The sequence below is a fragment of the Aquarana catesbeiana genome, linkage group LG08, assembly GCF_042186555.1.
Source record: "Aquarana catesbeiana isolate 2022-GZ linkage group LG08, ASM4218655v1, whole genome shotgun sequence".
Classification (NCBI taxonomy): domain Eukaryota; kingdom Metazoa; phylum Chordata; class Amphibia; order Anura; family Ranidae; genus Aquarana; species Aquarana catesbeiana.
Window position 1 is genome coordinate 83,766,942 of NC_133331.1, and position 26,363 is coordinate 83,793,304.

At 42.1% G+C, this 26,363-nt stretch overlaps 1 protein-coding gene across 2 annotated transcripts in view; it reads left to right on the top strand.

Moving 5' to 3' along the window:
• The window catches only part of LOC141105894 (heparan sulfate glucosamine 3-O-sulfotransferase 1-like), a 272,714-nt gene that overhangs the window by 192,474 nt on the left and 53,877 nt on the right, over window positions 1-26,363 (top strand). Inside the window, exon 3 of one of the 2 annotated variants that reach the window (XM_073596075.1) lies at window positions 24,942-25,017. The exons of the other annotated variant lie outside the window; for it this stretch is intronic. The gene's annotated coding sequence lies outside the window, so the exon portion shown is untranslated. The remainder of the gene's footprint in view (window positions 1-24,941; window positions 25,018-26,363) is intronic. 2 annotated transcript variants of the gene reach the window in all.

Here is a 26,363-nt window from a genome sequence, read left to right on the forward strand (position 1 = left end):
TAGTAATAGCGTTCTATTATTATGATTTTTTCATGACTTCGACGTTATGGCGGACACATCACACACTTTTGACACATTTTTGGGACCATTCACGTTTATACAGCGATCAATGCTATAAAACTGCATTGATTACTGTGTAAATGTGACAGGCAGTGAAGGGGTTAACCACTAGGGGGCGGGGAGGGGTTAAATGTGTTTCCTAGGGAATGCTTCTAACTGTAGGGGGAGGGGACGCACAAGGGGAGGAGACCGATCAGTGTTCCTCCGTTCTGGGAACACAGATCGGTCTCCCCTGAGCTGACAGGACGTGGATCTGTGTGTTTACACACACAGATCCACGGTCCGGCCCGGTTAACGGGCAATCGCGGGTGCCCGGCGGACATCGCGGCCGCCGGGCACACGCACCGGGTCCCGAGCAACGTGGCGGGAGCACGCGCGCGCCCCCGGCGGCGTGCGCGCACCCCCTAGGCGGCCGGGAACCCGAGGCCATCATATGACGTCCACCCAGGATGGGAGATCCGATCTGTGGACGTCATTTGACAATAGGCCGGTGCTGAAGTGGTTAAACCAGTGGTGCTCAAAATGTTTGGGGGGGGGGGGTGCAAACAAACTGAAAAATTCTGAAGAATACTGAAAAAAAACCACATCAATTTCAGCCTCACTGTGCCCATCAATTGCAGCCACCGTGCCCATCAAATGCAGCCACTGTGCTCATCAAATGCAGCAACTGTGACTGCCCACCCGCTGTCTGACCGGCACTTACCCTATCTTGGTGGCGGGTCAGGCAGTGGGTGACGGCGGCGAGCTGTGGGAAGGGCAGTGGGTCAGGCAGCAGCGAGCTGTGTCCCCCATGCGTGTCTTCTTTCTGCCTGCTAGGCGACCAATAGGAGAGCCTATCCTTTCAATTGCAGCCACTGTGCCCATGAAATGCAGCCACTGTGCCCATCAATTGCAGCCACTGTGCCCATCAAATGCAACCACTGTGCCCATCAAATGCAGCCACTGCCATCAAGTGCAGTCATTGTGCCCATCAAATGCAGCAACTGTGAGTCAGGCAGCGGCGAGCAGTGTCCTCCATGCGTCTATTCTTTCTCTCTGCCAATCAGGTGACGGGTATTAGACCCACACTTCCTGATTGGCAGAGAGGTGGTTCAGTGTTAGAAAAAGTGAATATTCATTTGCTTTTCTAACACATCTGGGTGGGCTCTGAGCGCAATGCTCTGCGCTCCGAGTCCATCCTATTTTGAAGCCTATTAGCGCCTATGGCTCTAATCAGGTGCTTCAAAAAAAACACCCCCACCACTGTAATTCAGGGGCCGGTGTCATAAAAGGGGCCGAACGCCTGAACAGGGGATGGCCGCGGGGCCATGGATAGATTCATGCTATGCATGAATCTATCCATAATACATATAGGGGGGTGGCGTGATAGAGGGGGTGGCGCCCGTGTGCCCTTAATGGATGGGCCACCGCTGCAGTGCACAAAATGTGTGCTTTTCCAACAATGATGGCCATCTCACGCCCTTCCTGGGATATCTGTGAATGTTTCTGTAGTAATTAAGCTGGGCTTGCCAAGTTTTTACTCATTTTTACTTTGCTGTTTTAGACAACATTTAAACACTAGAAATCAAATAAATTATATAAATCATTTATTTGCAACCTAACCAAATGTAAGCTACATCTTTTTTATTCTTCAGAAAATCCAATATTTCATTATAATATTATAGATGTGGAATTGCTATACCATATTATAGATGCGGAATTACTACACCGTAAGGGCTCTACCACCTCTCCTCTTGTTTTTTGTTTTTTTTGGTGGAGGATCAAAAACCTACAGACAAAATACTGTATATACATTTCTCCATCATTGCTAGTTCTTTAACTGTTTTGATTCTTGATACGCAGAGTAGGTCCCCAAATCCTTTGCTGGTTAATAGTGAAGACCAGAAGAAAACCTTTAAGTTATAGGGAATCCAGAGGGAGTTCCCAACCACATCTTCTAGAGTCAAAGTTCTTGTCTCATTGTTGATTATATTTACGTTTCGTTTTTTTTGCCCCTTATTAGACAGAAAGAGACCAAATGGGGCAACACAGAATGAAAATATACTCACCTGTCCAAAAATGATCTAGAGGAACAAAGGATATACATGACCACACATACCTACATCTAATTACACTACTTGATGTGTTATTAAAGAAATTATGATATACAGAATTTCTTTTCAAGCATCTTGTGTTTGCACCCTGTATCACTGCATAGTATATGCCTATTATGAAGGTAGTTACACTCGCTGATGGATTATGATTTCTCTATTCATTGATGCTCAGAACTGGATGCAACATTAAAAAAAAAAATATATATTAAAGGAGAACTCCAAAATAATATTCTACTTTGACCATAGCAGCTCATGAGCTGAAGGTTCCTCACAGCTGACACACTATTCATAATTACAGCTTTTTGTTAATCAGGGGAGGTGGGTAGGTGGGGGGATTACAGATGAATCAATGTTTACTGTGTGCAAAAGCTAGTATTTCTTATTACACAGAAGCTACAAAATTTCCCAAACTTTATAGAACATTGGGGGACATTTTAAGAAATGATGGCAGGCTGAAAATAGGCAATTTCTGCACTTTATATATTTCTTTATAGCACACAGCTGCTAACATGTTACTATGTAGTGAGGAAAATAACTCTGCATTTAAAATTTCCTAAAAATAAAACATTATTGAGTCACTCAATATTCACCATACATTTGCTGATTTACGAAATGCATTGGTCATCATTATTCGCTGACGCAGTCACTCCTTGCAAACAGATTTGTCATCATGCAGATATGTTCTTGTTTTCGTAAAACATTAATTTCTGTTACATTTCCACTGAAAAAAAAAAAAACATCACATGTCACCTAGACACATTAATCAGGCTGAATTTGGATACCAGTTTTCTATGAATATTCAGCTTTTATCCAAGTTTACATCTGCTGCTTATTTACTGCACATTGATCTGATGTCTTCCTTTGCATTTCCTACCATTCACTCTCTGCTGCATTCATTGCCCACCTTCATGGTATGTTACTGGATTTAATAGTAATTTAGTACTTTACCCGTTTTTTTCCCCATTGAGTAGAGAAGTTGTTGGTTTTTTAGCTTGCTCTGGTTTTCTCAAATTCTTCCATTGTTCTATATTTACAGGATTTTTACTTTCAATGAATGCACCCTTGTTGATCTTAAAGTGTCTCTAAAGTCAGGAACAGTAATATATTATAGTTACATAGTCAGGTCAAAAAAAAAAATTAGTTCAACCAGTAGAAAAAATTGAATAATTAAATACATTAAAAACTTTTATATACAGGTACGAGTCCCGGGCCAGATGGCTTTACCCCGCGATTCTATAAAATCTTTAAGGATATATTAATTCCAATTATGAAGCAGACTTTCAATTCGGTATCTGCCTCCCAGCCCTTTGTCCCACAGGGCATGCAGGCTTATATCTCGCTGATACCTAAGCCCGAAAATGATCATACTGTTTGCGGCAATTACTGACTTATCGCTTTGACAAATATTGATCTTAGAGTATACTCGAAAATCATCGCTAACAGACTTACCCCGATAATACCAACATATATACATTTAGATCAAACAGGATTTATAAAAGGGCGAGAGACAATACCCTGAAGACTCTGTCACTTGTGGAATATGCCCGGAGACACGCCATCCCATCCTGCCTTCTGGCAATTGATGCCAAGAAGGGTGGGATGGCGGTTTCTCCAGGAGACATTGAAGCAGTAGGGACTGGGTCCAGTGCTCTTGAAAAAGATAATGGTTTTATACCAAAATCCAACCGCCAAAATACGTGCGAATGGTGATGTATCTGATACAATCACTATAACGAACGGAACCCGACAGGGATGTCCGCTGTCCCGGTGCTCTATGTACTAGCCATGAAGCATCTAGCAATAGCCATACGGAACAATGGAGACATACAAGGAATAAAAGTAGGGGATACCGAGTATAAAATGTCAATTTATGCAGATGATCTGCTACTCTATATCACAAACCCATTAGTGACGTTACCAAACTTGATACAGGAATTCAAGCACTTTGGAGAGGCGAGTAACTTTAAAGTGAATTTTAATAAATCAGAAGCTTTAAGTATTTCATTATCAACTAACAAAGTGGAATTATTGAAAAAAAAAAAATCCTTTAAATGGCAATGCGCTTAAATACCTGAGAACGTATATCCCTGGAGACCTGGAAAGGATCCAGGAATATAACTATCTCCCGATAATGCAAAAAATTATAAAAACACTTCAGCAATATGATAAGGGAATGTTTTCTTGGATGGGTAGGATAAGCATCATAAAAATGGACATATTGCCTAAGATACTTTATATATTTCAGACCATTCCAATATTCCCCTCGACAAATATTTTGCATCAATTACACAAGGCCATAGGGAGCTTTATCTGGGCGGGTAAACCCGCCAGAATCAGTAGAGAAGTGTTAACTAGATTAAAAAAAGATAGAGGATTGGCCTTACCAGATTTATCGGTCTATCTTAAATCGGTTTTTATAACCAGGATTGTGGATTGGTTTCATAATACAGGTTGTAAACATTGGGTAAAGCTGGAGGAAGAAGTCGCTGCCATAAAACTGAAATCACTACCATGGATAATAAAGGACATCCGACCTCCTGAGGGAGATATGCCCTCCCTGGTTGCTTCAACATTGAAAGTGTGGGATGGAATAATGAGACGGGGATTAGGGTCCACTTATAGGGGCCCAATTACCCCTCTCTTCAGCAACCCAGAATTCCCACCAGCGATGGAAGTTAGGACTTTTCTTAAATGGCAGATAAATGAGGATACTAGAATAGTAGAGACAATGGAGGGGAATAGACTTCCTCCGTTAGAGGCTCTAGGTATAGAATGTAAAACAAATTGGATGCAGTATTGACAGCTACAGGAGTATATCTTCTCTCTGACGAAGGAGGATGTAATAGATAGACCACTGACAGAACTGCAGAAAATGCTCCTACAGGAGCAAAAACCAACGCATATCCTATTCAAGGTATATAGATACTTAATCTCAAAAAATAAGGAGCAGGAGGTAACTTATATAAAAAGATGGGAGGAAGAGCTGGGGATAACTATCCCTAAAGCAAAATGGGAAAAAGCAATAACACTAACGCATAAGTTATCGATCTCCTATAGAGAGAAATTTTAAGATATTAGCAAGGTGGTATAGATGTCCAGTAGATATGCACAGGATAAATGTAGATAATGAGGATGTATGCTGGAGGTGTCGGGGAGCAAAGGGTACAATGTCACATATATGGTACTATTGTCTGAGGGTCCAGAATTTCTGGAGGGAAATATTTAGAGTATATATGGCAGTGACAGGAATCAACCTACAGCCTGATATATTTATATCAGTATTATCCATGATCCCGGGATCGGTGAAAAATATAAAAAAGGGTATTTTAAAACATTTCCTAACAGCAGCTCGTACGATCATAACCAGGAAATGGAAAAGCGGAATAGAGCCTTCTATAGAAGAATGGGAGTGTGAGATGGGCAAGATGTGGTAATTGGAAGAGAGATTGGTTCTGGAAGCAGGTTTAAAAAAACAGATCATAACCTCTTGGCAAGCTTGGGGAGAGTATAGGGCCTCATTGACATTATAGAGGGAAGCATAGGGGTGTGTGTGTGGGGGGGGGTAGGGATTCCCCCTGGGGTTTTTTTTTGTATGGTTGTGATTGGGTATGAGTGGGGTAAGATTGGGGGTTAGAGCTAATATAAAAATACGGTGAAGTGTTTTATTCAAAATCAGGGGTATACATAAGCTAATATATTCGGTTATATGATAAGAGGTTAGTAAGGGGGGATTTTTTTGGAGGGAATCTAGGCCCTGATTATGAAAATAATGATATATGCAATAGATAAAAGTTGGATATGTATGTGTTGTATAAAAATGGTAAAAATGTTTGTTAAATAAAGATTATGAAAGAAAAAAAAAAAACTTTTATATACAGGACCCTATTCTGACAGTTGAGCCAGAGACGGGCAAAAAAAAAAAAAACCTTAAAAATGGTTGAATTTACTCCACTGGGGGATGAAAAATACTTCCAGATCCTCTAAGGTCATTGGATATTAGCTGGATCAGCAAGCTCTGGTGTTAATATATTTCAGCTTAGCTTTTTTATTTTTAGCTGGTGATTCTACTAGTAAGGCCCCTTTCAGACAGAGCAGAATCCATTAGGTGGATCCACCTGATCTCTCCGCTGATCCTCACTGAGCAGGAGGATGACAAGTCCGTGTCCACTCTGCATAGCCCGCTGTTCTCTATGGGGCAGTGGGATGGGACCTGTTTGTTTTTAGCAGAAATAATTGGATCGGATGTCGGCCGGTGTCAGTGGACACATGTCTGCTGACATCCGCCTCTCTATAGAGAACAATGGTTGGTCCGATCGGGTCTGCCTGAAAATCGGACAAGTGGACCCGATCGGTTGGCTGGTGTGAAAGGGGCCTAACACGCATTCTGTCTTGGGGTGACAATCACTTACTGTACTATGTCTAATGCCGGGTACACACGACCGGTTTTGCCGTCGGAATAAACTCTGAAGGTTTTTCCGACGGAGTTCCGACGGAATTCCCCTCAAGCTGTCTTGCATACACACAGTCACACCAAATTCTGACCGCCCAGGACGCGGTGACATACAACACGTACGATGGGACTATAAAATGGAAGTTCAGTAGCCAGTAGCCAATAGCTTCCGTCTCGTACTTGCTTCAGAGCATGCATTGTTTTTGGTACGTCGGAACAGCATACAGACGATCGGTTTTCCCGATAGGAACTGGTTCCGTCGGAAAAATTTAGAACATGTTCTCTTTCTAGGTCTGTCAGAATTTTCGACACAAAAAGTCAGATGGGGCATACACATGATCGAATATACAATGAAAAGCTCCTGTCTGACATTTTCTGTCGGACATTCCGTTCGTGTGTACGCGGCATAAGGAGCAGCAGCACCGTCACCTTAGGCTTGGACTACAAATCACCTCCCCCTCTTCCTCTCCCTAACATATATAGGGAAGGTATTCTATAGTTCACAGAACTGTGTAGGGCTGATAACCCTGCTAGAGATTTCAGTGCAGCAGAAGCAGAGTTCACAGGTAGCTTCAACAGGTATTATTTTGCCTTAACAGCTTCAGATCCGGGCCATTGCCAAATGACGGCAACAGCGCGGATCTAAATTGCCGGGACGACGTCTATTGACGTCGTCCCGTGCATGAGCGGACTGCGCGCCCCCTGCAGGGCGCGCGCGGCGCGCTCGATGATCAGCGAGTCTATGAGACTCGCCTGATCACAGATCAGAGTAAGGGGTTGGTCCCGACCCCTTACCACATGATCAGCTGTCAGCCAATGACAGCTGATCATGTGATGTAAACAGAGCCGGTAATCGGCTATTTTTCCTCCTCGCGCTGACAGCGCGAGGAGGAACAAAAAAAACCCGATCACCGGCGGCCGTGATCGGGACATCAGTCCCGATCACGGCGATCTTCTAACACAAGGCAATAGGCAGCAGTGCTGCCTACCAGTGCCCACCAGCGTCACCCATCAGTGCCCACAGTGCCAACAATCAGCGCCACCCATCAGTGCCCACAGTGCTACCCATCAGTGCCCACAGTGCCACCCATCAGTGCCCACAGTGCCACCCATCAGTGCCACCCATCAGCACCCACATCAGTGCCACCCATCAGCACCCACATCAGTGCAACCTATCAGTGCCCATCAGTGTCACCTACCAGTGCCCATAAGTGCCCATCAGTGCCACCCATCAGTGCCCCCCCATCCGTTGTACCTATCCGTGCCACCCATCCGTGCCACCCATTCGTGCCACCCATTCGTGCCACCCATCCGTGCCACCCATCCGTGCCACCCATCCGTGCCACCCATCTGTGGCCATCAGTGCCGCCTTATCTGTCCCCATCAGTGCCGCCTTATCTGTCCCCATCAGTGCCGCCTTAACTGTGCCTATTAGTGCCGCCTTAACTGTGCCCATCAGTGCCGCCTTATCTGTGCCTATCCGTGCCCATCAGTGCAGCCTATCAGTGCCCACCAGTGCTGCCTCATCAGCGCATATCAATGAAGGAGAAAAATTACCTGTTTGCAAAATTTTATAACAAACTATTAAACATGATTTTTTTTTTTTCAAAAATGTCCATCTTTTTTTGTTTGTTTAGCAAAAAATAAAAATCCCAGATGTGATCAAATACCACCAAAAGAAAGCTCTATTTGTGGGAAAAAAATGATAAAAATTTCATTTGGGTACAGTGTTGTATGACCGCGCAATTGTCATTCAAAGTGCGACAGTGCTGAAAGCTCAAAATTGGTCTGGGCAGGAGGGGGGTTGAAGTGCCCAGTAAGCAAGTGGTTAAATAACAATACACTTTCAATGGTATATTTAAAGGGAGCTCCCCAAAGGGAGCAAATTAGAGATACTTATATTAGCTGCATCACTATTGAACGGCAATTGGCCACCCGATCATTCAGCAATGTCACATGGGGGGTAGTGAAGGAGTTCTCAGACCTATATAGCTTGACTTTGAGCTTAACAAGGCTTTTGCAGCGTACACACGGGTGGACTTTCGACGGACTTCCGACGGACTTTCCCAACGAATGGACTTGCCTACACACGATCACACCAAAGTCTAACGGATTCGTACGTGATGACGTACGACCGGACTAAAATAAGGAAGTTGATAGCCAGTAGCCAATAGCTGCCCTAGCGTCGGTTTTTGTCTGTCGGACTAGCATACAGACGAGCGGACTTTTCAAGCGCACTCGAGTCCGTCGGAAAGATTTGAGACATGTTCCAAATCTAAAGTCTGTCAGATTTTCAACCGAAAAAGTCCGCTGCAGGTCCGATGAAGCCCACACATGGTCGAATTGTCTGCCAGACTCGGCCCGTCGGACCAGTCCAGTCGAAAAGTCCGCTCGTGTGTACGTGGCATTTTTCTTCTCACACCTACAGCCAAGTGGAGCTGGGAAGGAAGAAAATAAAGCCAAGTATATACTGCTGCAAGGGGTGATTTTGCATGTGCAAAGCACAGGTTCACTTTAATAAATAGTTATCGGTGCAAGTCATTGCCATGCCTTATTCCAGTACTTGTATGCAGAAATTAGGAAACTAAATAAGCCTGCAAAGATTTTGCATGCAAATTTCACAGAAAATACCCTTTTTATTGCGGCTTTAAGATGCGTTTGCAGATTTGTATAATTAATGATCCATCGAGCCGCCAATATTTCAGAACTACTTTATGCAGTGAAATGGTTGATGACATCACTCTGTAACAGTAAACACATTTTTCATTGGGCTTATCTGCAATGTTAATTCACTGGGTTTTTTTTTTGTATCTAACTGCTTACATTAAAATGACAAAATATTGTGCAAAGGGGAAAAACCAGGTTTGTTTGCTATGATCGATGACACAGATTTCAAAACAGGCATTTACATGTGCATATATTTCCCATCAATCTTTCCACGGCTAGATATGGCTGGGGTTACATGAATAACGTCTTCCCATAACGCACAGGATCTCTGATTTTACAATTATGCTGAAAAAATGCTCTGAAATTTCTCAAACTACATCCATAAATTCAAAGTCTGCAGGTAGTGACTTGGAATTGCAGTGTGGGGGTGTTTGAAGAGCATGTCAGATTGCTATTTGACAAAAAATATGGGTCCTCTTTATAAAAACAAAATATAGACATGTAAAAATGTGAAACAAACGAGAAATTGGTGACAAGCCAGGCTCCTCATTTCCCAAGAGAATAAAACATGAGGCTGGATTGGGTACTGTAAGTAACAACTCCAATTGTGTTTCATATTTTCAGGAAACTTTGGAGACAGTTGTATCTTTTTTTTTCCCTCAAAGTAAAGTGTGTAGAAATAATTCCAGATATTCGGGACTCCATCTATGTGGAATTTAATGAGAGGGACTCTCTTATGCTAATTATACAGCTGGTGGGTTTGGTTGATTGTCCATGTACAAGATGTTTTAGTTTCTCAGTCCCTCTGGATCTCTTTGGCCATTTTATGGCACTTAATGGGATGTTATTCAATAGGAACTGGCTGAATTTTGATCCATCTGTGGGCAGTCTGGCTGTACTGGGGTCGGTCTATCTTTCTATGCTTATGGAATAAAGCAGTGTTTCTCGACCCAGGTGCTGTCTGGGTTTTCCCTGGGTGCCGTGAGCTTGGGACTTAGTATGCCCTGGTCCAGCGAGATGAGCTGCCATGGTGCAGGCAGGCCAGCCGCCAGCACCATAAAAGCCAATGACACTCTCAACTGTTGCTCTGTAGATGGCAGCTGGCTCGCCCACAATATGGCAACACGTGACTGATCCAGGGCAGGTGGCATGCAGAGTCACCCCCAACATTTAGGAGAAGATGGACGTCCGCCTCCTCCACCTTCCACCCTCTACCACACTGTTGTAGTCTAAAGGTAGGGCTCTGATGTGAAGAAGGGACTGTGTCATTAGAGGGCTCTTTGATGGCGGTACTGCGTGATGAGGAGGCTCTGTGACTGGGGGGACTCGCTTGTGATGGGGGGAGACTCATGGATAGGGGGCCTTCAATGTATAGTGGGAACTCCGATGTGATGAGGGGCTCTCATGTTTGGAGGTCTAATGTGATGGGGTAACTCTGATCTGAATGTGGGGCTCTGAACATGATGGGAAGGATCTCTGACATGAGTGGCCTCTGACATAATGGGAAGCCTCTTATGTGAAGCGGAGACTCTGATAGGTAACCTTTACTTTTTTACAATTTAAGGGGGGGGGGGGCTTGAGGTTATGCATACTTTTAACCACTTGCCGACCGCACTATAGCCTAATGATGGCTACAGCCCTGCCGTCTAGTTCTGGGACACCGTCATATGATGGCTTCCTGTGATTGCTCTCGCTGCGTGCCCCCTGCTGGACGTGGGCGGTGCGCTCTGTGATCGTAGTGTCCTCTGGACCATTGTGATTACAGTTGTGTACAAGTGATCAATCAGCGCAATCCAAAACAATAAATGCCAATACAATCTGTGCTGAATGAGTTGCTAGCCAATACCTATAAGTGATTCAAAACATATTTAACCAAACTATTTACCCAAAATAGTGTGGCGCAACTTTCTTAAGAAATCAACATAAATACCTTGTATCAATAGTGTGCAGAAACATCCATAATATGTGAACTAAAACCAATTTTTTTTTTTTAATGATCTTCTCTATATATCATGCACAATGCTTCCAAAGATATATAAAATATAGTCCAATAAATTTCCAAATGTACAAATATTTGAAAAAAGGGTAAGTAATATCCAGCTTTAATCCACTGAAATCACCACTGTGATATGCATTACGTAGAGTGAATCCACCACCCGTACAGAATGGCTTCTCACCTCACTGACGTGACCCTTGCTTTACCAGTAGGTCACAACACGCAGTTTTCCCTCTCTGGGGATGGAGCAAAAACAGCTACTCCTTCCTAGTCTTCACTGCTTCCTAATCACATAAGTGGTTTGATTGCTGATTGGATCTCCAATCACAGCAATGTATATGCGGGGAGAGAAAGCACACAACCTCAGTGTTTTCCGTTTAAAACTCTGATTTTAATAGAAGGATAAATATTGCACTTACAGAAAACAGCACTATAAGCAGTATTAACCATATATCACTCATCTTTGGCAATCACTGGTGAGACAACTTGGTGCAGAGATGGCCGCGGGATGACGTCATGTACGGGGTTCCTCGTCCTATACATACGTTACATCCAATAGTCAGGACCTCCTCAGTAGAGGAGGAGCCACACAATCTACCCACTTTAATATAACCTCCCGTTTATAGGCAACCAACCTAACTAATCAGCAACATAATTCCATACATAGGGCAGAGGCAGCATCGGCTTCACAGCCGATAGAAAACAGCACGGCTGAGATAGAAACCAGTTATCCACAAGTGTCATGTCACATAAATATAAGGGGACACCTATGCTGATTGGATCAGATATAAACCGATATCCACAAAACATAATAATATTATATGACTGCATACCACGGCCATCTTTTTACAACTTATTTTAACATCTAATTGAATAAAAACATAAAAGATATTAAAAATCGAATTACTATTCCTAACAAATATAATCTTATATCACAGGGACAGATGTAATCCTATACCACAGGCACAGTAACTAAACCCAATGAAATAACTAAAGGGGAATTAACCATCAAAAATAAGCAGTTTAAAGCGTTTGTTAAACCAAATAAAAAAAAAAATAGATCCTGTTCCCTTAAAGCATGTTATACAACACAGTGCTTGTGCTGTGTCATTTGGCCCCCTGTATCACCTGTAATACCTGTCTGATCCTGCCTGGCTACACCCTCCCCCCTGTACGCTGACCATGATATATCAGGGCTGCTGAGCCCTGACACCTATATCAGTGTATGTGCCTCCGTCAGCCGCAGCCCTGCTCTCTGTCTCCTCTGTCCTCTCTTCCATCCCCCCCCTGACTGTCTGCTCCATGTCTGTGCCCCCCCCCCCCCCCCCACTCCTGCTTCTCTCATACTTAACATTAAAAGCTCCCATCCCCTCTGTATTCGAACAATAAGTTCCCCTTTGTCTGTGTTATATCATAAATATGCTTATCTGTTCTGATAATGCATCGTCTTCCAGCAATCATGTGATTCATCAGCTCTGTCTCTCCTCCCTGGCTGACATCAGCGGCAGTGCTCAGCCACGTCCACTGGAACTGTCAGCTGGGTAGAGGAGAGAGGAGACAACTGATCCAACTGATCGCCGGAAGACGATGTGTTATCAGTACAGAAAAGCCTATTTATGATATAACACATACACAGGGGAACTTGTTGTTCTAATACAGAGGGGATGGGAACTTAATTCAGTACCACCTATCAGTGCCCATCAGTGCCACCTCATCAGTGCCCATCAGGGCAGCCTATCAGTGCATATCAGTGCAGCCTATCAGTGCATATCAGTGCAGCCTCATCAGCGCACATCAGTGAAAGAATACAATTACCTGTTTGCAAAATTTTATAACAACCTATGAAAAAGGTTTTTTTTGTACAAAATTTTTGGTCTTTATTCTTTTATTTAGCAAGAAATAAAAAAACCATTTGTGATTAAATACCAGCAAAAGAAAGCTCTATTTGTGTGAAAAAAAAAAAAAAAAAATTTTGCTTGGGTACAGTGTTGCATGACCGCACAAATGTCATTCAAAGTGTGACAATGCTGAAAACTGAAAATTGGCCTGGGCGGGAAGGGGGTGATAGTGCCCAATAGGCAAGTGGTTAAAGAGTGCTGCAACTGAAAAATGACTGAAAATGGCTGCAATAAAGAATTGCATAAGATAGCTAATGGATATTCAGCTTCTGTAAAAGCAATTTTTCACTGGTTACAAAAATATCAGCTGAATAGCAAGGGTCACAAATCCTTTCCTGAAAATAGGGAAGATCGCTGGCAAGCTGCATTTCAAGTAAGCATGTTATAATATGAAATAAGGAGAGAGTTTGGGACTGTGTGTGAAGCAGGCGGCCAAATTGGACAACATGAACAAAGAGTGACTAGTGGGTAAACAATGATAGATAGTCTAATTGCATAGTGATATGGCATGTACATAGTACTATAACATGAACAAATTGCATGATTATATGATTTAATTACATATGAATCACATAGTAAGAAGATAACATAGTAATATGGTAGCATGAAAGTACATGACATTAACATGATAAAAAGGAAACCGCCAGACTCTAAAATCTGTTCACATAATGTAACAGGTCCATGACAACTTGGTATGGGCCAATAAAACTAACATGATAATGTACATATTGTTTGATATCACTCTTGGATTAAAAACATAATGAAGGCATCTATATAGCTCGATGCGTTTCATGGGTAACCTCCAATCTTCAGGAGCAGATGCAACAATCTATAAACATAATGTAAAATGAATTGATGTAACCGGCCAAATAAGGGGGAGGGGAAGTGGAAGAGAGATTACCATGTTACTATTAGGGATGCGGAATTTAATCGCTGCATCGATGCATCGCAATTCTGGTGTCCCCAATGCGGCATCGATGCATGTGACCCGAAAAATCAATGTCGGGTGACGTCATCCCAACTTGCCCCGCCCCTCCCGGAAGAGCACTCCGAGCGTATCTGTCAAAATAACTTTTGTAATAAATACAGAGTTATAATCCGTTAAGTGGCCACCGCTGTATGTGTTTTTAAAAATATATGCAGCTTCATACCTCATTTCTTAGTGTGTGTATAACTGTATATGCCGCTCATGTGACTGCCAGGTCCGGCCTGCCTCTCTCCTCTCACGTCTCTTCTCACGTCTCTCTTGACGTCAGACCCACCCGCATCTCTCCTCTCACGTCTCTCCTGACGTCAGCCCTCCCAGACAGGTGGGCCGGACCAGGCAGTCACATAAGCGACATATACTGTACAGTTATACACACACTAAGAAATGAGGTATGAAGCTGCATATATTTTAAAATGCACATACATCGGTGGGCACTTAATGGGTTATAACTCTGCATTTATTACCACACTGGTATTTTAACAGCAGTATGTAGAGTACAAATGTGTTTTTACTTACACTGGCTCCTACACGTGCTCGGTGCTGACATTTCCCCGGCTCCCCCCCCCCCCAAATTCCACTGTGTTAACTCCTAGTGTGCTGGAAGGTGCAAATGGGGGAGCCCAGAGAAATGTCAGCACAGAGACCATAGTACAGGGAACTTCACAGGGCTGTTTGTCAGTTGTGGATTCTAATCGCTCCTGACCTCCCAGCAGCTGTGTGTGTGAATTCCTGTACCCTGTAGCGCATCGGATTAGTGGACTGTTCAAAGCGGAGTTCCATCCATTTTTTAGTTTATTAAAAGTCAGCAGCTACAAAAAGTTTAGCTGCTGACTTTTAATAAACAGACACTCACTTGTCCCATGGTCCAACGATGCAGCCGCACGGAGACTCACTCCTCTCCCCCTCCTCTCCTCGACGCCGTCATATCTACTGTGGCCAGTGACACCCGGCCGTGACAGCTTACGGCTTCACGGCTTCTGTGATGTGTCCCAGAAGATTGCAAGGAGGAAGGGCCACCTAGGAGGCACAAGCGGAAGTGGGAGCGCATCAGTAATTGTGATGCATCGTGATGCATCGCGGAATCGAATCGAATCGTTGACCAGATAATCGTAATCGAATTGAATTGTGAGACCAGTGAAGGTGTGCAACCCTAGTTACTATGTTATCTTCTTACTATGTGATTCATATGTAATTAAATCATATAATCATTCCGGGGCTGAATTGGTTAAATAATAAAACCAAGTTTAATAAATAAACAAAAATTTGGCTTTTTGACAAACAGAAGTGCAACTTTAAAATATAAAAAAACACAAAAAACTGTAAACTCTATTGGCTGTAATGCCATTGCACATATTACCTGAATATATTACCAACATTAACAACATTAAGTATTAAGAAAAAAAAGAAGAAAAGCCCTAGCAGATGGCTTTTTTTGGGGGGGGGGGGGTGGAAGAGAGATTACCATGTTACTATGTTATCTTCTTACTATGTGATTCATATGTAATTAAATCATATAATCATGCAATTGGTTCATGTTATGTTACTATGTACATGCCATATCACTATGCGATATCTATCATTGTATACCCACCAGTCACTCTTTGTTCATGTTGTCCAATTCAGCCACCTGCTTCACACACAGTCCCAAACTCTCTCCTTATGTCATATTAATGGGGATGGAGGCACTTGACGGTTCATGTGTTGACCTCATACAAAGTCCCAAACCCCCTTTTTTTTTTTTTTGTAATGTTATAATATGAAACCACGAAAGGAGGGGACCTAAGAAAACATGGATATATCCTTTAAATTAAAAGGAAACTGTGACATAAGCATCAAGCATCAAACTGTGACTTGACACATCAAGCATCAATTTAAAACAGTAAAATACAACCGCTGATTGGCTGCTGCTAGTTCCTGCAATCTGCAGATTTGTTGGGTTTTTTTCTTCCTTGCCTAATTAAAGTCCTTTATCTGGTGCCGAGTTCTTGTGTAGGTGCATCCAACCCTGTGTATAATGTAAAAAAAATAAAACGAACTTGGAATATAAATGTAGCAGTGTGAAAGAAGATCTGAGAAGGAAGTTTGGGTTGTGCAGCTGTTAATAATCTAAGTGCTTTCAGGCTGTCATGGTAACTTATGTTACTGGTTTGCACAATGACATAGATTTGCTTTTTACTTTCTATGCCTGGGGCACATCGCTTGACTTTGCCGCGCTGGCATAGAAGCCAGATAACCCCGAGCGGAGAGACAGGAGAACAGGTATCTGTGTTCGTTATCAGCAAAATGATATCATCGTAATCCTCCTCGCTATAAAATGTCTAAATTCTTTACTGTCCTGCCATGATTATAATGGCCAGCGTGCAGCGAAAGGTATTTATAGATCACCTTTCTTCCATGGAACTTCGCAACCGTTTCATTGTGTGCTAACCTCTACAAGCAGATAATGATCCGCCTAGCAGGGAGTAAGCTGACACTGGGGGGTGGAGGGGTGATTTACTAAAGAATTTGCACTTTGCAAAGGAATTTTCCCTTAGTTTAGTGAAGGTGGTGAAAATGGGCATGGCAAAGAATACCCAATTGTTGCAAAGAAAATAAAAAAAAAACAGCATTTTTGCTTACACATGATTGGATGATGGAAATCAGAGCTTCACCTTTATTTAATATATGCAGTATATATTTAAACAGTATTAAACCCAAAAGCAAACAGTTATTTTATTGCAATTTACCAATTTTTAGATCGGATGGCTGTATTTTGTTTCCTTTTTAGGCTTTTATTCTTTTATTTTCATCTGGTGATCTGGCCAGCAAGTCTGTTTTTCATAAGCACAAGCTCTCCAGCAGAATCTATCATCTTAGAGGGTTGAGACAAACCACTTAACACTGACAGGGGTGATTAAAATGATCAGCTTTTATGTATTCACGCAAAAGCTTTATCCCTTTCCTTTATAAGGAAAAAAAACCTGTTTGCTGTAACCAGTGTTTATTTTTACGTCAAATTTTGGTTTAGTTTTCGACAGTCTTTTGACTAAAATGCCATTTTAGTTTTAGTCGCATTTTAGTCATCTAAATTGTTTCAGTTTTAGTCGTATTTTAGTTGACTAAAACAGTGTTAATTTAGTCAACGAAAAAATTTTAGTCAACAAAATCTCCAGTGCATTTTAGTCAACTAAAATCTAATGGGTTTAGTAAAAAATTGTAATGCAGTATTTAAGCATTTCAAACTCATTATATACTCCTGGATTGAAAATCTAATGTCATATTATTCTATTATTATTTATGGTATTAAGGTTTGGAAATACACTACAGACACAGACTTAGCTATTGTGATATATTATTATTATTATTATTATATTATTATATGGTCTTTAACCACTTGCCGACCAGCCACCGTAGTTATACTGCGGCAGGGCGGCTCTATTGTGCGAATCGTCGTACCGGTACAGCGATTCATATAATAGATACAGTGGGCGCATGCACGGCGCCTGAGGTGCACGCCCGCACCGATGCGTGTGGCTGGCAGCCGCAATATCTGCCGGCCACACGCGATCGCTCCACAGAGAGGCAGAACGGGGATCTGCCTGTGTAAACAAAGCAGAACCCAGTTCTGTCAGGGGAGTAAAGTGTGATTGTCTGTTCCTAGTGATCAGGAACACCGATCTCTCTCTACTCCCAGTCACTACAGTTAGAAACACCTCCCTAGGACACACTTAACCCCTTCCCTGCCAGTGTCATTTATACAGTAATCAGTACATTTTTATAGCACTGATCGCTGTATAAATGTCACTGGCCCCAAAAAAGTGTCCGATCTGTCTGCCGCAATGTCCACAGTCCCACTAAAAATCGCTGATCACCGCCATTACTAGTAAAAAAAAATAATTATAATTAAAATGCCATAAATCTATCCCCTATTTTGTAGACGCTATAACTTTTGCGCAAACCAATCAATATATGCTTTTTGGCATTTTTTAATCCAAAAATATGTAGCAGAATACATATTGGCCTAAATGTAAACCAAACGTGTAGCGCTAAAGAAAAGAGTAAGGCACCTGCAGACTGGCAAGGTATAGAGCCAGTGCCCTACATACAGTATGACTAAAACACAGTAAATATCTCACATTAGAATTATGAATACAAGTGTAATATAGTGTAATACAGGAAAGTCCGTGAGTGGGAAACTGAATGGGTCACCACTAATAAGTGATATATGCACCACCTTCACCAGCGTAAGGCCATAAAGTCTCTGAATGAATGATAGACGGCTGATTTATTGCAATTCAGACATGTCCAGGATGAATAATATATGGGTGAATCAGCTCCAGAACATCACACCACAGTGTCTTCACACACGTGCAAATCACTCAGATAGTAAGTTTGGAGGCTTACCGAAGGGTTTGGACCCAAAACAGCATACACTGTGAGGGTCAAACCGGCTTGTATTGCTCACTGGCAATAGTGGGAAGACATTAACATCGTGAAGAAATCACAGGGGTTCCGTGAAGGTGTATCTTCTCCAAACGTAACAAAAGATCTCCCCATAAATGGCTCATAAAGGATATAAAAAGGGCCACATAGTGTGATACCGTAAAAATAATGGTTTATTAAAAAGGAAATACACTTACATGATTTGGATGATAAAAAGCGCTTGTACATAAAAGAAGGCAGCAGTGGAGTCCTCCCGACGCGTTTCGTCTGAGTAGACTTCGTCTTGGGGTACCCTCCACTGCAGCCTGACTCCATAATATAGGTACTGTAATCGTGTTGAAGTGACTCCAGCCTGTTCGATTCAGTAAATTGGCACTTCCGGGTTGCCCAAAATGGCGGACCCGCGTGCGTTCCAGGCCTCCCTTTAGTGGATGTGCTATGCGTTCCACTTCGTGGTATTGAAGCCTAATAATCCCCGTGTGTGTAACTTAAACGTGGTTCCTATTTGTAAGCCATAATAAGGTCTTATTAATGTAGGTAACCCCCATTATATGAAGTTCTTAAACTTTGTTTCCCGATCACGGCAAATCTCGTGGTATATCGCTGTACCGCGAGACCGGAAGTGCACTCCTGTGAGCATCGGAGTTTGCGTTCCAACCGTGGTTGGCCGGAAACTCCTGATGCGATCAATCCCAGCACACCTCCCGGCCGGAAACTCTCGATGCACTCAATTTCAGCACACCTCGCGACGTGACGCTGTAACGTCACGACGCGAGAGCGGAAGACCTCAGGATATGCGTTCCAGCCATGGTTAACCGGAAGTTCTTAGTAAAGCCCCAAATAATAGAAGGTCCCAATGCCAAATTAAATATAACAACTGGAAACGCATGTTAAACTAAGTGTCATACTAATAGTAATAACAACTTAGCACATTAGGGCATATATCAACATGATCAATCATAAGGAAAGACATATTGAAATTACAATTAATTACTCATAGGCCCAGCCTTTGTAGTTATGTTAAAAATAACGCTACATATAAGGCCGGGGGCAGACACCCACTCTCAACACATTCCTTATCATATCTCCCCTAGAGAACACAGAATGGGTCCAGATTCTCAGCATAGAGGTGAATCTTACCACAGTTACTCCTCTCCTACACGTACCTATAATAGATATTCACCCCTTAGGGAAGTCTACAGTCCAGCATATAGAAGAGATGATTATGATCAAAATCCATACTTACATAATTCGTATGCACATGGGAACCAGGTTTTTCGCGAGGCTCCACACTCGAGAAAATGAGGCCCAGATCAAAGAGAGGGTGCAGAGGGGGTAGGAGAATACAAAAAAGAAAAAAGGCCAAGAGTATAAGAGGCCAAGGTGTCTACAATTTAAGCTCACAAACCCTTACCGAAGCAGAACTTTCCGTATTAGATAAGGGTCTCAAATATGCCCCCCCTAAAAAACTAGATAAGTTCCATACATTCATGGACGTTCACAAATACATACGCAAGGTTAACATTCAGAGGTAGTTGATATCGAATCCGGTGCGTACTGATTACCCGGCAGCTACATCCGGAACCGTTCATTCCGGTCTATCCAATCCCTCCCTGTTTTCTCCCCCGGTCCCCACAGCGCCAGCTGTAAAAATCTTTAGGGACCTTGTTTTACGGGATTTAGCCAGATTACCAATGAAGCGTACCCACCATTCTCCATTGTTAAAAGGGGGTTTGGAGTCTTTGTGCGCACGCAAGGATCTTGTAGTTCGCCCAGCGGATAAAGGGGGGGGTATAGTTATTCTGGACAAGAGTCAATATGAGACAGAAATGCATCGCATTTTGAACGAACCGGGTACCTACCAAATGTTACCTAATAATCCCACACATAATTATAAACAAAAACTTCATCAGCTTGTCTCAAAGGGCTATGAGTTGAACATCTTGAACAAAAGGGAAAGGGACTTCTTGATTCCTTCAGCACCCCGAATTCCCACTATTTACTACCTGCCGAAAGTCCATAAGGATCCTGTTTGCCCCCCTGGCAGGCCAATTGTAAGTGGTATTAATTCCATTACAGCCAGAGTAGGCAAATATATAGATTTTTTCCTACAACCTCTAGTGAAGAAAACTCCCTCATATTTGAAAGACACCAGTTCCACAATTAGACTCCTTGAAAACGTTACAGTACAAGATGGTTTCATCATGGCCACTGCGGACGTGGCGTCATTGTATACGTGCATACCACACGATAAGGGCATCGACGCTGTTAAGTATTTTTTGGCCCAGGAACATTCCCTGGCCCCTTTCCAGTGTGATTACCTTGTGGAATTACTAGAATTCGCAGCCAAACATAACTATTTTTGGTTTAACCACAATTTTTATCTCCAACAACGTGGAGTCGCTATGGGGGCGAAATTCGCACCTAGTCTCGCGAACCTATTCATGGCCAAATGGGAGGAGGATGTCGTCTATGTCCACAAAACCAGTTCTCTGGTTCTGTGGACTAGGTACATTGACGACATCCTTCTCCTATGGAATGGGACCAGGGAGACACTTGAGGAGTTCTTTGCGAATCTGAATGCAAATGATAGAGGTATATCTTTGTCGTACGAAGCCAGTGAAACAAAAATCAATTTTCTGGATTTACAGATAGAGATAGTAAACAAGCAATTTAGATTCAGCACATATTTTAAACCTACTGACCGCAACGGGTTTATTCCCGTTGACAGTTGTCATCACGTCTCATGGCTCAATGCGGTCCCTCGGAGCCAGTTTTTGAGACTCCGACGCAACTGCACGGACATAGAGGTATTTCTAGAACAGGCCAAGATTTTAAAATCTAGATTCATAGACAAGGGGTATGACACTGACGGCCTAGATCAAGAGATCCAAAGAACTATCAACATAGACAGGAAATCTTTATTGGAAGTTAAACCTATGAGAGAACCTGACGGCAAATTTAGGTGGGCCATGTTGACGGCTTTTTCAACACAACACAGACAAATTAAGAATATTATGAGAAAGCATTGGGGTGTCCTCAAGCAAGACAACGTTCTGGGACCACTTATCCCAGAAGAAGCCAATGTCATTTTCAGGGGTGCACCATCATTAAAGGGTCGAATAGCCCCTAATATTATAAATCCTACCACTCGCCCTCTCTTCTTTCATGACTGGACGGGCTTTTTTCCTTGCAGGAAATGTGTAGTATGTCAACATAATGCCATTAGAACACGCAAAGTGACAGAGTTTACTTCCACTACTACGGGAAGGAGATACACTATAAAACCATTCTGCACTTGCAGTACGAAATTTGTAGTGTATCTCATCACTTGCCCCTGCCAGAAACAATATATAGGCCGCACCACCAGGACATTCTCTATTAGGGTGGGCGAACATATCGCCTTAATTAAAAGTAGAGACCCCAAACATACGGTTCCGAGGCATTATAAAGAATTCCACGGTGGTAATCCAGATGGATCCAAGTTTGTCATTATTGACAAATACACACCTCCCTGGAGAGGGGGGTGCGAAAATAAGGGGAGTATCCCGCCTGGAAATGTTTTGGGCATACAAGCTACAGACTTTTTTCCCTCAAGGGCTTAATGTAGAGATAGATGTCAACGCTTTCTTAGATGAATCATGAAATTTACAGTATGTGTGATCATAATGCATTGTCCATTGCTGTATTTATATAAAATATTTTCATAGATGTTATAGATGTTAATTACATGGATGCATGTGAATCCAGTTCATTCGATTCCCTTTACTAATTTGATGTTATGGGTTCCATATACACGCATCTTTTTATCATTACTGATTTTATATATGGCCAGGTATAACCAGGGTGTCTATTTATATCCTTCTTACACTCACATATAGACACATTTCCGGTTAAATATCTATTTTCATAACCATCTGGATCGAGTAGTTACCCCGGCCTTATATGTAGCGTTATTTTTAACATAACTACAAAGGCTCGGCCTATGAGTAATTAATTGTAATTTCAATATGTCTTTCCTTATGATTGATCATGTTGATATATGCCCTAATGTGCTAAGTTGTTATTACTATTAGTATGACACTTAGTTTAACATGCGTTTCCAGTTGTTATATTTAATTTGGCATTGGGACCTTCTATTATTTGGGGCTTTACTAAGAACTTCCGGTTAACCATGGCTGGAACGCATATCCTGAGGTCTTCCGCTCTCGCGTCGTGACGTTACAGCGTCACGTCGCGAGGTGTGCTGAAATTGAGTGCATCGAGAGTTTCCGGCCGGGAGGTGTGCTGGGATTGATCGCATCGGGAGTTTCCGGCCAACCACGGTTGGAACGCAAACTCCGATGCTCACAGGAGTGCACTTCCGGTCTCGCGGTACAGCGATATACCACGAGATTTGCCGTGATCGGGAAACGAAGTTTAAGAACTTCATATAATGGGGGTTACCTACATTAATAAGACCTTATTATGGCTTACAAATAGGAACCACGTTTAAGTTACACACACGGGGATTATTAGGCTTCAATACCACGAAGTGGAACGCATAGCACATCCACTAAAGGGAGGCCTGGAACGCACGCGGGTCCGCCATTTTGGGCAACCCGGTAGTGCCAATTTACTGAATCGAACAGGCTGGAGTCACTTCAACACGATTACAGTACCTATATTATGGAGTCAGGCTGCAGTGGAGGGTACCCCAAGACGAAGTCTACTCAGACGAAACGCGTCGGAAGGACTCCACTGCTGCCTTCTTTTATGTACAAGCGCTTTTTATCATCCAAATCATGTAAGTGTATTTCCTTTTTAATAAACCATTATTTTTACGGTATCACACTATGTGGCCCTTTTTATATCCTTTATGAGCCATTTATGGGAGAGATCTTTTGTTACGTTTGGAGAAGATACACCTTCACGGAACCCCTGTGATTTCTTCACGATGTTAATGTCTTCCCACTATTGCCAGTGAGCAATACAAGCCGGTTTGACCCTCACAGTGTATGCTGTTTTGGGTTCAAACCCTTCGGTAAGCCTCCAAACTTACTATCTGAGTGATTTGCACGTGTGTGAAGACACTGTGGTGTGATGTTCTGGAGCTGATTCATCCATATATTATTCATCCTGGACATGTCTGAATTGCAATAAATCAGCCGTCTATCATTCATTCAGAGACTTTATGGCCTTACGCTGGTGAAGGTGGTGCATATATCACTTATTAGTGGTGACCCATTCAGTTTCCCACTCACGGACTTTCCTGTATTACACTATATTACACTTGTATTCATAATTCTAATGTGAGATATTTACTGTGTTTTAGTCATACTGTATGTAGGGCACTGGCTCTATACCTTGCCAGTCTGCAGGTGCCTTACTCTTTTCTTTAGCGCTACACGTTTGGTTTACATTTGGATCTGTTGGGCAATTATTCTTGTGCTGTGTTAGCGGCTTAAATATTTGGGAGTAAGCGCAAATTTGCCATTTGGGTTGTTTTGGTTTTTACATATTGGCCTAAACTGGTAAATAAATTTTTTTTTTTTACATTTTTTTTGTATATTTATTATAGCAAAAAGTAAAAAAAAAAATAGTTTTTTAAATTGTCGCTCTTTTTTTGTTTATAGCGCAAAAAATAAAAACTGCAGAGGTGATCAAATACCACCAAAATAAAGCTCTATTTGTGGGGGGGGGGGAAAAACATTAATTTTGTTTGGGTACAATGTCGCATGACCGTGCAATTGTCAGTTAAAGCGACGCAGTGCCGCATCGCAAAAACGGCTTGGTCATTAAGGGGGTAAATCCTTCCGGGGCTGAAGTGGTTAAATAATAAAACCAAGTTTCATAAATAAACAAAAATATTGCTTTTTGACAAACAGAAGTGCAACTTTAAAATATAAACACAAAAAAATGTAAACTCTATTGGCTGTAATGCCATTGCACATATTACCTGAATATATTACCAACATTAAATATTAAGAAAAAAAAGAAGAAAAGCCTTAGCAGATGACCTCTACTTATTCTTATGTGGTAGTGCAGTATTCATTTTGACAGCAAATTTCTACTTGGTTTTAGTCATAGTCTTTTGACTAAAATGCCATTTGGTTTTAGTCATATTTTAGTCATCTGAATTGTTTTAGCTTTAGTCGTATTTTAGTTGACTAAAATTGTGTTAATTTAGTAGATGAACACATTTTAGTCATCAAAATTAACACTGGCTGTGACTGATTATAAAGTGTGAGCTGGAGTTTGGCTTCAGTGTTTTGGTGTAACCAAATCTGCTAATACATTTAACACTACCCTCCCCCCAAACTGACAATGCTTCTGACTGCTGCGCTCCCTGTGCTCATTCATCCAGAGTTGTGTCTCACTATTACAGGGGGTGTGTTACTGGCCAGATCACCAGAAGAAAACAGAGAGAAGAAAACAAATGCAGCCACCACATCTAACGATTGGTAAGATGCAACATAATACATTTTTTGTTTTGGGTTTAATACCACTTTAATCTGTGGTGCTTGTGTGTGTATGTATGTATGTATATTTTATATAGCTATATATCTATATATAGATATATATATAGATATATATCTATATATAGATATATATCTATATATAAATCAAAAAGACAAAAACACTGACAGATCCTCCTGTATGATCTTTAACATCTTACACAAACACCCAAAAGGCCGCAAACACTGCCACTCCTGCACAGGTGGGAAGAGAGCCAAGGAGGCTGGACAATGGAACTTACTACTTAATAAAAGATCATATGGGAGGATCTCTCAGTGTTTTTGTAAGAAACATTACATCAGAATTACCATTCGCTGTATCAGGAGAGATACCGGCTCTAGAGAAGTCCCAGGAGGAATACTCACAGGCTGAATGATCCATTGCTGTGCGAGTTTGAGATCCACCTGATCCGGTAAGAGGCTTCTCTTACTTTAAAGATCCAACAGAAGTTTCAAGATATATCCGGATTGTTTAATATCACTAATATTATTGAAACACCATATGGACTTAAATTCACACCCTATTTAATTTTGTATCAGTTTTATTTTGTGTTTTTGGTTGGGCAATTTGATTTCTTTTCACAAATTTATGAGTGCCTCATTGACAAAGACACCTTAGAGTTCCTGGTCCCCAAATTCCCCCGAGTCCCTACTTTCTACACCCTCCCCAAAACACACAAGAATTTACACTCACCCCCTGGCAGGCCGAACGTTTCGGGCCCTGGATCTCTTACTGACAATGCCAGTAAATTGGTGGATGCCTTTTTAATGCCACACGTACATAGTCTCCTTTCCTATATACGGGACACTGTGGCCACCTAAGCCCAAACAAACCGAAACAGTCAAAGTTGTCATCGGCCCATTATCAACAACTTTGAAAGATATTATCTAACCACTGGCACTTGCTCACTGAGCACCATGTCCTGACTAAGCATGTGAGATCTACTCATGAATTGCTGTTCCGGAGAGCTTCTTCTTTAAGAGACCGGTTGACCAACAGTCACTATCAATTACCAGAGCCGTTGTTGCCTGGACCCACAGGCACTTTCCAGTGTGGTAACTGTTCTTGTTGCCCATGAATTTTTGAGGGCACTAGGTTCCAGTTGCCAATGCTATGTTATGTAAATATAAATCTTATTATGTGGGCAAAACAATAAGAGAACTTCGTCAGAGAATTGGCGATCATTTATATTATTCCAGCAGTGGTAAACTAACCACCGTGGGTCGCCATATCGACCTGTACCACCGGTTTGACATCATGGCAGTAACATTTCTGGTTTTTAAGGTCATCA